The sequence below is a fragment of the Podarcis melisellensis genome (genome assembly GCF_964234715.1).
Source record: "Podarcis melisellensis genome assembly, chromosome: 8".
In the NCBI taxonomy this organism is placed as follows: Eukaryota; Metazoa; Chordata; class Lepidosauria; order Squamata; family Lacertidae; genus Podarcis; species Podarcis melisellensis.
The window spans coordinates 89,899,917-89,910,997 of NC_138540.1; the positions used below are offsets into that span (position 1 = coordinate 89,899,917).

At 45.3% G+C, this 11,081-nt stretch overlaps 1 protein-coding gene and 1 long non-coding RNA gene across 2 annotated transcripts in view; one reads left to right on the plus strand and one right to left on the minus strand.

Moving 5' to 3' along the window:
• POLR2I (RNA polymerase II subunit I) overlaps positions 1–11,081 on the minus strand; it is a 30,663-nt gene that overhangs the window by 13,595 nt on the left and 5,987 nt on the right. The window lies entirely within an intron of this gene.
• On the plus strand, positions 244–1,227 carry LOC309375741. Its single transcript, XR_014171021.1, has 2 exons — positions 244–572; positions 636–1,227. It is a non-coding gene; the product is annotated as an uncharacterized lncRNA (long non-coding RNA).

Here is an 11,081-nt window from a genome sequence, read left to right on the forward strand (position 1 = left end):
GAATGAGCTTTTCCACCTCTCGGTCTCCTCCAGGCTACACATCCCCAGCTCCCTCAACCGTTCCTCACAAGACTTGGTTTCCAGACCCTTGATCATCCTGGTCACCCTTGTCTGCACATGTTCCAAGTTGTCAATATCGTTCTTAAATTGTCATGCCCAGAACAGGACACAGGACTCCAGGTGGGGTTTGACCGTGGCAGAATAGAGGGGCCCTTTCCCTTTAACTATACGGATCTTTGTTGGCCATGTCATAAGAGAATCAGGGTCAGAGAGGGGAATAAAGGAAAAATGACCCTAATGATATCATCCTACCCCAAAGTCCCACAACAATAATAAACTGTGCCTTAAAGAATGCATTGTTGGGAATATGCCATTTTACTGTGTCTTTTCACGTATCATTGAATGTAATATAACGTGTGCCTTTTAATACATCATCTTAACGTAACGTGCCTGTTGCCATTTCTGTGTACTGTACCTCTTTCTCCATGAAGCTATCCTTTTAAAATGTATTCGTGGATGTATCTTTAATGAAATGCCTTACTATGCTGTACTTTTCTGAATGTATCCAAAATGTAGTTTTTAAAGAATGTAACAATCTAAAATGTATATACTTGACTCAATATTGTATCCAAAAGGCTGCCAAAACTCAATCCACCACACTGCCTCCTACTGGGTCTGCAAACCATACCATGAATACACACAGATATGAGCTCAAAATAAAGCAGTCCTATTTTCCAAAAAGTATGCAAACATCAGGCTATCACACCCGAATTGATAGCAATGCAGAATAGGATTTCACATTAACATTTAAGTCATTTCCTGAACATCTTCTCAAACATCCAGCCTCACATCTGCATGCTGATTATCAACAGTTGTGGAGGTTTTCCTGTAGATAAAGGAAAAGCCATTTTAAGCAGATCCAAAATTAAATAACACGAAGATCGACACATACCACCTGAGCCCTTCAGCAAATTGACACCTCCAGAAAGTCTTTCAACATCCTGCTTACCTTATGTTAATGCACTCTTCACACCCCTCATATCGCTTCCCCCCACCTCCTTGCTATTGATCTGAATGAAAATCAAAAGGTATAAGAATCAAGGCAGTCCTTTTGTTCAGGGTCTCTGACTCCGTATCATTGCTTGAGCGGGGACCCTGTTGCAACAGTTTTTTGTGTTGTTGTTTTTTCTGTTCTTTCAATAAAGATCAGGCCTTGCTTTTTCCAAATCCTGGTGTGGTCTCTGTCTTTTCCCGACCGGTACAGAGCCTTCATTTGCGCTCCTTCCAGGGTCCTGGTCCTCCTTCTGAGGCAGGGGCCCCTTGGGGAGGCAATTAAATATTTATTTCAGCCATATAGTTCAAGCTCTGGTTTTCCCAGTAATGATGTATGGAAGTGAGAGCTGGACCATAAAGAAGGCTGATTGCTGAAGAATGGATGCTTTTGAATTCTGGTGCTGGAGGAGACTCTTGAGAGTCCCATGGACTGCAAGAAGATCAAACCTCTCCATTCTGAAGGAAATCATCCCTGAGTGCTCACTGGAAGGACAGATCCTGAAGCTGAGGCTCCAGTACTTTGGCCACCTCATGAGAAGAGAAGATACCCTAGAAAAGACCTTGATGTTGGGAAAGATGGAGGGCCCAAGGAGAAGGGGACGACAGAGGACGAGATGGTGGGACAGTGTTCTGGAAGCTACCAGCATGAGTTTGACCAAACTGCGGGAGGCAGTGGAAGACAGGAGGGCCTGGTGTGCTCTGGTCCATGGGGTCACCAAGAGTCGGACACGACTAAACGACTAAACAACAACAACATTACTTCCCTTGGTTTGGACACAGTAATTCTGTTAATGCAGCCTGGAATTGCACCAGCTTTTTCTTTTCTTTTCTTTTCTTGTTTTGCTATTGCCTCACACTGTTCACTCATGTTCCTAATAATAATAATAGTAATAATTTTTATTTATATCCTGCCCTTCCCAGCCGAAGCCGGGCTCAGGGTGGCTAAGAACAATAAAACAGTACAAAAGTACAGCACAAACAACACTCTAAAATCATTCATTATAAAATTAATTAAATTCAAGCCACTGGCCACCATTGGACCAGAGCTCCACGAAGATTGCTGACGGAGGGAGTCAGGCTGTGCCCTGGCCAAAGGCCAGGTGGAACAGCTCTGTCTTGCAGGCCCTGCGGAAAGATGTCAAGTCCTGCAGGGCCCTGGTCTCTTGTGACAGAGCGTTCCATCAGGTCAGAGCCACAGCAAAAAAGCCCTGGCTCTAGTTGAGCCTAACTTCTCTGTGGCCTGGGATTTTATCTATTGTTTTGTTTTACCTTGTGGGCTTATAGCCGAATAAAGTATTATCTTATCTATCTTATCTGTGGCCTGGGACCTTCAAGATGTTTTTGTTTGAAGACTGTAAGTTCCTCTGTGGGGCATACCAGGAGAGGCGGTCCCGTAGGTACGAGGGTCCTAGGCCGAATAGCACTTTAAAGGTTAAAACCAGCACCTTAAACCTGATCCTGTACTCCACCGGGAGCCAGTGCAGCTGGTATAGCACCGGGTGAATGTGGTCTCGCAGCGAGGACCCTGTAAGGAGTCTCGCTGCAGCATTCTGCACCCGCTGGAGTTTCTGGGTCAGTCTCAAGGGCAGCCCCACGTAGAGCGAGTTACAATAATCCAGTCTGGAGGTGACCGTCGCGTGGATCACAGTGGCTAGGTCAGGGCGAGAGAGGTAAGGAGCCAACTGCTTAGCTTGGCAAAGATGGAAAAATGCCACCTTTGTTATAGCTGCTATCTGCGCCTCCATGGAGAGGGAGCTATCAAAGATTACACCCAAACTCTTAACGGACGGTGCTGGCACTAATTGCTCCCCTGCAAGAGATGGGAGTTGCCCCCCCAATCCCATATTGTTCCGTCCCAGCCACAGGACCTCTGTCTTCGAAGGATTTAGCTTCAACCGGCTCCCACGTAACCATCCAGCCACAGCTTCCTGTTACGGAAAAATCTGGGTGCGGAGTTACCCTTGCCACCCGGCTCGTCGGACGAGGTCCGCGGGTCCTAGTGGAAGAAATGAGCTCAGCCGGAGACAGGAGCAATAAGCGGAGATCCAAGGTTTATTGCGCAACAGGTTCAAAATGGCATTGAACCCCGAGAATGGGGCGACATAAACTTTTAAAAGTTCCCTCCAAGTCCCAGAATACAGCACGGTAAAACGTCATGAATACATTAAAAGAGGGTTGGGTTTTACAAGTCACGTCATGAATATATCACGGAAAGGTGGAGTTACATACATTAACATTCCAGGAAGGGAGGGGGAAAATGCAGAGTGAGGAATATGCATAGATAAACGTTTCCTGAGTATAGGTGATGGTAGAACAATGGCATAGATATGCATCGTCTGCCACCTGGCATTGCCCGGAGGAAGGGTTTGGCAGAGCGATCTGACAGGATTAAGGTCTTCCTGAGTACGTGACCTGTCGCTCTGGGGATTATGGAAGTAGGGACAGCATCATGGAGTCTGAAGGGAACTGAGTAGAATGACGGCAAGATGGAGAAAATCGGAGCTTTGGTTGATTTTATATCATTTTCTAAAGCTCTAGCCCCTTGCCGGTCAAGTGTATCAAAAGCGGAAACAAATGGATACATTGTAACCAGACTTTGACAGTTTTACGAGGTCGCTGGTTTCGGTTCCATTGTTCTCGCAGCGGGGGGGGGGGGGTGTCAACAGCTTGTCAGGAGGTTAAATGAGGCGTGCAAGAGCTCCTTGAGCTAGCTCCTGCAGGGAAATGCACGGTTCTGATTGGCTGAGGCGCGGCCATTGTAGTCAATGGAGGAGGTAGCTCGGTCCGGTCTACTCACGTTAATAATAGAGCGAAAGGAAGGCTTAAGAAAGAAAGGGCTTATTTTGCCCGTATAGAAAAGAAGGGTATTAATTTCATGAGGGTCAAGGGGTATAGTGTGGTGCTTGTGCGACAGTGTGGGGGGGACCAAGGAGCCACAGCAGAGTTGGGCGCTGTCGAGGTCATCGCCTCGGGCTCCTCATCAGAAGGGAGAGAGATGAGGAAAGGTACCCCCCCTCTCCTTCCGTATCATTCCAAACATCTGATCAGTGTATCTGGGGCCGAGTCAGGATGGCCATCCATCAACAGATAGAGTTGGGTGTCATCGGCATACTGATGGCAGCCCAGCCCAAAACAAGCTGGGTGAGGGGGCGCATAAAGATGTTGAAAAGCATCGGGGAGAGTATCGCACCCTGAGGTACTCCACACACCAAGGAGTGGCGCGATGACAGTTCCCCCCCAAGCGCCACCCTCTGTCCCCGACCAGAGAGAAACAAGCGCAGCCATTGAAGGACTGTGCCCTGGATCCCCACGTCGGCAAGGCGGTGGTCCAGATGTTCGTGATCGACCATGTCGAAGGCTGCTGACAGGTCCAGAAGAATCAGCAGCCCCGACCCGCCTTCAGACTGTGGTCCACTAAGATGCCTGGATCCTTTTCACATGTCCTACTGGCAAACCAGCCTGTTGCCCCACGTTACATTTGGGCAGCTGGTTCCTCCTGTCCAAGTGCTGGACCTTACATTTGTCCATCTTGAAATTCAGTTTGTTAGCTGGGCCCCAGTTCTCTGGTCTGTTAAGCTCATTGTGAATCCAGATTCGGTCTTCTGCGGTGTTAGCTACCCTTCTCAGTTTGGTGTCATCTGCAGATTTGACAATCATCACCTCTATTCCTTTACCCAAGTCATTTACAAAAACGTTGAACAACAACAGGCCCAGGACAGAACCCTGCGACACCTGAAGCGTATGTAACCCGAGGTACCACTGTATAACTCAAAATAATGCAAGCTCAAAGAATATATCTACGGTCTCAAATCAACCTTGAGGAGATATATACAATCTTACAAATTACTATTCAATGTCACCAGATTCAAGAGTTCAGCTGTCATGTACTGAAGGCCAGAGTGCAGATTCTCAGTGTTAAATCTTGAAGAATCATACACTTTGTATGGTGAGGCAATGAGACAACCAGATAAAATCTCAGTTTCGTCTCCCTTCTTCATGTCAGCTGAAGTAGATTGATGAAGAGCCAACTTGAACGCTCTCAAGTAGGTCAGTTGCTGCCTTGATTTTACCCAGACGCCTCCTTCTCAGAGTCTTCCTCCTACACCATGTCTTATGTTTTGATGCTTATCTTGCCTTCTGACACTTGAGGATGCTTGCTGGTTGCATTATCCTAGCCACTCATCTTTGGAAATGGTACATACCCTGGTTTCAGAAACCCTGGTCACAGACCTCCCTTATCGCCTCTTCATGCACAAAATGTGCTCTTTTGAGTGGCTCCGAAGGATTCGTTAAGTGAAAGTAACTGTCGGGAGAGGTTTCCCCAAGGTATTTCCTCCTGCAGAGGAAATATTTGCGGTCATTAAGAGCCAAGGCGGCTTCAGGATTCCTCCCCTGCACTATTTCAGACACGTGGTTTGGATACTTACGTACGTATGTTTATCTTGCGCAATTATGAACATTCATTTTTATTTGTGATGCCTTAGAATTCTTCTGACACTGTGAAGAGGGATGGGGGGGGGGAGCCATGTCTCTTTAAAGTGGCGCTGCAGTGCTTTAAACATATAGAAAAACATTGGACATTAAAAAGTATGCCCTTTTCTTATTGGAAGTCCTCAACCTCCCCAATAATGGCCTCCTTATGCTACATTGAGTAGGTTTGGGCGTCTTTCTGCCAAGCATGTTTACGTGTAAGAGAAGCCCCCAGGGGTCACGCCATGCCAGCCCACAGAACAGCCCTTTCTGGAAAAGATCTAATAATCATTATACCTTTATAGGGCAGGAATTGCCAAAAGAGCGGAATAAGTTCTTCGTGCAGCTAGGATATTACTAGCCCCAAAATGGAAAGATGACAAGATGCCAACGAAAGAAAATGGCAAGTTAAACTTATGGAATGTGCAGAAATGGCAAAACTCACAGGAAGACTCAGAGACAAGGACAAGAGAGACTCTAAAAAAGAGTGGGAAGCGTTCCTGCTGTAGTTACAGAAACACTGTAAAGAAATGGACTTATTAGCAGGATTTGAGTAAACGCAATTATGAAAACAAATGTACAGATTAAGAAGCAATAAATCAGAAATTAATTAAGTGAAAGATATAATTGGAAGGAAAATACGGTATAAATAAGTGAAAAGAATATAAGAGCATTTAATGAAAAGATTAAGAAAATAGGAGGAAATAAATGAAGCAGAAGTAGCAAACATTTAATGAACCAGAAGGGGAAGTTGAGGGAAGTCACAGGGTATGTGTGTGTGGGGGGGGAAATATATGAATTCTATTTTTTTAAAAAAATAATTTTTATTAACCGGCCAATCAAATCAAATTAAATCATATCACATAAATTCTGAATTACAAAGCCAAATTTTAAATTTTGTTGGGGGGACCCATATTTTAATTTCCGAAGGGGGATTCTGATCATCTTCTTGCTACTGCGTTAATGTCCAAATCAGTCCAAACAGAGTTCATAATTCTATCCAGTCTTATCTTGCTGTTTCCACATCACATCTTGTTCATATATTTTCTCTTTTTTCTTTATGGTCTCTTCTGATAGTCTCCTTAAGCCGATAAACACCAATAATAATCCTGTGTGAATTTTTCCGTTCTTCCAATCCTCAAATCGAGATGGTTTCCATATATCATCACCTTCACAGATAACAGCGCTCTCTCCATCATTAATCTCGCAATACTGTCGCTCTTAAGTCCCTCTGAGGAGTTTCACCCACAATATATAAACAGCTCTATTTCTCTCTTTCTCCTCCCAGACTCAAGACCTCCGACAGAACTTCCCAATATGGCGACGGCATTTTTAACTGCGTCTTTCCAAAGCTCTTAAACATTCCACGCTCTTCTTAAAACATGCTTTGGTTCGAAAGTTTATCTCCACACAGCCTTAAATCCACAGCTTAAGTCCTTAAAACGACATTTCTGACTCGTGAGGGGAGGGGATTCTTGTTTAATCACATAAGGAAAGAAAGGAAAGGTTTTTCCCCTCCCCCATCAGTCATTTGCCATACCGTATCTTGGCGTATCTTCTCATGTTTTATTCTTGTCTTGTTTTATCAGAGATCTCTTCTGTTAGCAGTCTTTACTCCCCCTCCTTCCTCGAAATATGTGCATTCCTTCATCCAAATTGTTTCTTTTGAAGTTCTTGCAGCTAGTGGCACGGATCAGGGACGGCGTCCAGGAGCGCCGGAATCCCACAGGAGGGCTTTGTGCCTGGTGCCCCCATCCCCACAAATTCGGGGGTGGTATAGGGCACAGCAAGCAAGGGCAGTCCCCCCCCCACCATCCTGGGGGGGGTAGGGAGGCTAATTACTCCCATCAGAGCCTCCAAATTACCTCTTGTGGGTCGGAGAGATGTTATTGTCAGCCATCTTCCGATGAGCCCCCTAGTGGCCCCCGGAATATATATGAATTCTACTACTACTACTATTATTACATGATTGATTTGTGAAATATTAAACTGTAAAACCAATAAACATAACATGTTGTTACTGTTCAAAAACAGAGAAGAGAGAGAAATATTTAAGTGAGTTTTTTGGAGAACAGGTGAGATGCAAATGTAAAACTAGAACTTTATTTATTATTATTATTATTATTATTATTTATTATTATTATTATTATTATTAACTAGTTGGACGGACATCTAATGCAGCTGAGCGGGGAGTGGGGGGCCAACAGCTGAGAGCTGCCTTCCCGGCCCTGGCGCCCTCCAGATGTTGTGGGCAGCAACAGCTGTTCTGGCTTGAGCTGACAGGAGCTGGAGCCCAAAGCCCAGGGGCAGAGAGCAGCTGCTTTGCAGGGAGAAAGTCCCAGGTTCCGTTCTCCGCCTGAAATCCTGGAGACCACTGCTGCCAGTCCGTGTAGACAATATGGGGGTAGATGGACCCATAAGTCTGACTCAGCACAAGGCTTAGTGATTCCTGCGTCCAAGTTCCCTGTCAACATGGCTGGATAACTTTTTCTGATGCTAAGAGCTGTTGCCTGTTGCCTTTGTCCATGGAGTTTTCTTGGCAGGGATACTGGAGTGGCTTGCCGGTTCCTGCTCCAGGTGGATCACATTTGGTCAAAACTCTCCACTATGACCTGTCCATCTTGGGTGGCCCTGCACGGCATAGCTCATAGCTTCTCTGAGTTATTCAAGCCCCTTCGCCATGGCAAGGCAGTGATCCATGAAGGGATGGTTGGACAGTGTTCTCGAAGCTACAAACATGAGTCTGACCAAACTGCAGGAGACAGTGGAAGACAGAAGTGCCTCGCGTATTCTGGTCCAGGGGGTCACGAAGAGTCGGACACCACTAAACGACTAAACAACAACAAGAGCTGTTAGGCAGTGGAAGAGACTCCCTCAGAAAATGGTAGACTCTCCAGTAAGAGCCAGTGTGGTGTAGTAGTAATAATAATAATAATAAAATTTTATTAATATCCCGCCCTCCCCAGCCGAAGCCAGGTTCAGAGCAGCTAACAACAGTAAAATAATACAGCATTCTAAAACCAATTAATTATAAAATCAGTAGTGGTTAAGAGTTCTCTTTCTCAAGCTCTGGGAAGAAGACCTTTCATTGCCTACAGACAGCCACCCAATCTTAAACAACTCCTCACCCACAATAATACAACTGGTACCAGAGCCTGCAATAAACAAACCCAGATGCCAACTTTGCTACCAACACCATTACTCATCATCAACATCATCAAACTTACCATCTCAGGCCTATTTAATTGCTCATCTTCTAACATTGTGTATTCTATCAAATGCCAACAGTGCCCTTCAGCTCTCTATATTGGGCAAACAGACCAAACCCTGCGCCAAAGGATAAATGGACATAAATCTGACATCAGGAATCACAAGACAGAGAAACTGGTAGGAGAACATTTCAGTCTCCCAGGACATTCTACACAAGATCTCAAAGTAGCTGTTTTACTACAAAAGAATTTCAGAAAGAGACCGGAAAGAGAAGTTGTTGAATTACAACTTATCACTAAACTGAAAACTATGGAGAGACCTGATCTTAATAGAGATATTGGATTCCTGTCTCATTACATATGCTAATCATCTGCATACCATCCCTTGTTTTTTCCTGTAGGACTAATTGCAGTTGTTTACAGGTTTACCATACCCACTGAGTCAATCACCCATCTCCCACTAACCTTCTGAGAAAAACCCCACCCACCCTCCCACTATATATAAGGGTCTGGTGACTTCTGTTTCAGTGAATCTGAAGAAGTGTGCATGCACACAAAAGCTCATACCAAGAACAAACTTAGTTGGTCTCTAAGGTGCTACTGGAAGGATTTTTTAAATTTTGTTTTTCCAATGAATTTATGGGGTAAGTTCTATCCAGCTAGCCTGGCTAAAGCTGTTTGACAGGTATGGTTGGTTCTTGCGACAGCTCAGGGAACAACGCTGAAACCATTGCATCCATTGACGGAGACCCGATGCTCCTTGCCAACAGTGGATATCCAAATTGATAATTGTCCATGAGCTAGAAGGGCCTGGTTGTTACTGTCTGGAGTCATGTCCCCCCCCCCCCCGCCCATTTTGATAGCGTATGACCTTATGGTTGGCGGTTCGAATCCCTGCAACAGGGTGAGCTCCTGTTGCTCGGTCCCTGCTCCTGCCAACCTAGCAGTTCAAAAGCACATCAAAGTGCAAGTAGATCAATAGATACCACTCCGCCAGGAAGGTAAACGGTGTTTCTGTGCGCTGCTCTGGTTCGCTAGAAGCGGCTTAGTCCTGACCCGGAAGCTGTACGCCGGCTCCCTCGGCCAATAAAGCAGGATGAGCACTGCAACCCCAGAGTCGGTCACGACTGGACCTAATGGTCAGGGGTCCCTTTACCTTTACCTTTATGACCTTATTAAAATGAGCAACCATGTTGGCTACTGGCAATACTGTAGATGCGCTACACAGGAAAAAAACCCACGTTAATTGTGTAAAACCTAAATACATAATACTCAGTTTGGGACTATAATTTTCACATCTTGTGTCCAATTAAGGCCCAAAAGGGTTCAAACTGACCTGACCTGAAATAATTTCTGAAAACAGCATGGAAAAATGCAGGCAACACAAAATCTGTAAATCATGCGAGGAACACACACAGGTTTCACTTATGGATGAGTTTCACTGAAGGCAGCACTGCTTAGGGAAGCTTTTAATATTTGATGAATTGTTGTATTTTAACATCAAAAAAATGAAGATCATGGCCACTGGTCCCATCAACTCATGGCAAATAGAAGGGGAAGAAATGGAGGCAGCGAGAGATTTTATTTTCTTGGGCTCCGTGATCACTGCAGATGGTGACATCAGTCACGAAATGAAAAGACGCCTGCTTCTTGGGAGAAAAGCAATGACAAACCTAGACAGCATCTTAAAAAGCAGAGACATAACCTTGCCAACAAAGGTCCATCTAGTTCAAGCTCTGGTTTTCCCAGTAATGATGTGTGAAAGTGAGAGCTGGACCATAAAGAAGAATAATTGCCGAAAAATGGATGCTTTTGAATTCTGGTGCTGGAGGAGACTCTTGAGAGCCCCATGGACTGCAAGAAGATCCAACCTCTCCATTCTGAAGGAAATCAGCCCTGAGTGATCACTGGAAGGACAGATTGTGAAGCTGAGGCTCCAAGACTTTGGCCACCTCATGAGAAGAGGAGACTCCCTGGAAAAGACCCTGATGTTGGGAAAGATGGAGGGCGCAAGGAGAAGGGGACGACAGAGGAGGAGATGGTGGGACAGTGTTCTCGAAGCTACAAACATGAGTCTGACCAAACTGTGGGAGGCAGTGGAAGACAGGAGTGCCTGGCGTGCTCTGGTCCAGGGGGTCACGAAGAGTCGGACACAACTAAACGACTGAAAACAATAACATTTTGCTGGAAGCCGCCCAGAGTTTCTGGGGAAACCCAGCCAGATGGGCGGCGTATAAATAATATTTTTTAAAATTCATTCATTCATTCATTCAGAGCATTTGTGCCCTCAGCCTTTCTAGAAAAAGACACAACATGCAAAGGGGGGGGGGGGACCAAAATCAAAACTCA